Source organism: Echinococcus granulosus (assembly GCF_000524195.1).
Source record: "Echinococcus granulosus chromosome Unknown EG_S00200, whole genome shotgun sequence".
NCBI classification, from domain to species: domain Eukaryota; kingdom Metazoa; phylum Platyhelminthes; class Cestoda; order Cyclophyllidea; family Taeniidae; genus Echinococcus; species Echinococcus granulosus.
The window spans coordinates 75841-76982 of NW_020170580.1; positions in this window are offsets into that span (position 1 = coordinate 75841).

Genomic DNA, 1142 nt, shown 5'->3' on the forward strand with positions numbered 1-1142 from the left:
TTTATTCCATAAATATATTCTGAATAATTACTGCTATTTTATTGTGTTTGTCAGTTAGTTTTCATGCCATTCGGTTATTGTTCAAGCTAAGAATGCTAGTCCATAAATTGAACTAGTACATCTTACAGCCTCATTTCTGCAGGTCTCTGGTCAAAATGATTTTGCACTATTTTACTCTAATGTAACCCACACTGAATTTTGAATATTAGAGAGCTATACAGACCAAAGGCTACAACATTCTTTAAAATTCGCCAGGTGTGCGACCTAACCTAGTCAGTGCTATAGGAAGTTAAGATATGCCCCCCAAATAAAAGTTGCGATTCATTTGAGAGAATATCGATTCTGGATAAGTTTAGGAGGAATATTATAGCATGGCATACTTTCTTTGATGAAGCAGCACAATTTACAGTGTAGAGTGTGACCTTGAAATTCGGAACAGACTGAATGCGAAATCGAGTGCATTAGTATAGTGATTATTTACTACGAGATCCGATGTCACTCACTTTGTTTCTCAAGTGACGAAATGCGTTAATAGCCAAACAGATTGCACAGATTTGTTTCCAATTTCCTTCAAATAATGACTTAAATGCGGTTTGAAATTTGTCGCGTCTATTGAGCTTCAACACAGTTAGACTCTTCTGACATGCCACTACACGTTCTAATTTTGCACGACAGTCAATGACATTTGCACAGCCTGGGAAAGAACCAGTCACTAGTTTTCCTTCATTGATAAACAGAGTTCTGAATCATAACGTATTCATTTTACAAGGCTCCAATTTTGCACTTCTCTGTAAGCTTGCCGTCACATTGACTTTGGGCACAATAATAAATTCTTCACTAAAACTCAGCGTTTATGAGTATTCAAGTCAGAACAGCCTAATTGTGCTTCCTTATACTGTGTTAAAGCTCAAAAGACGCGCCGAATTTCAAACAGCATTAAGGTCATTATTTGAAGGCAATTGAAATAAATTTGTGAAGTTTATTTGGCTATTAAAGCATTTCTTCACTTAAGAAACCAAATAATCACTAGACTAATGCACTCAATTTTGCATTCGGTCTGTTCCGAATTTCAATCTCACATTCTACACTGTAAATTGTGCTACTTCGTCGAAGAATGTGTGCCATGCTATCATAATCATAAT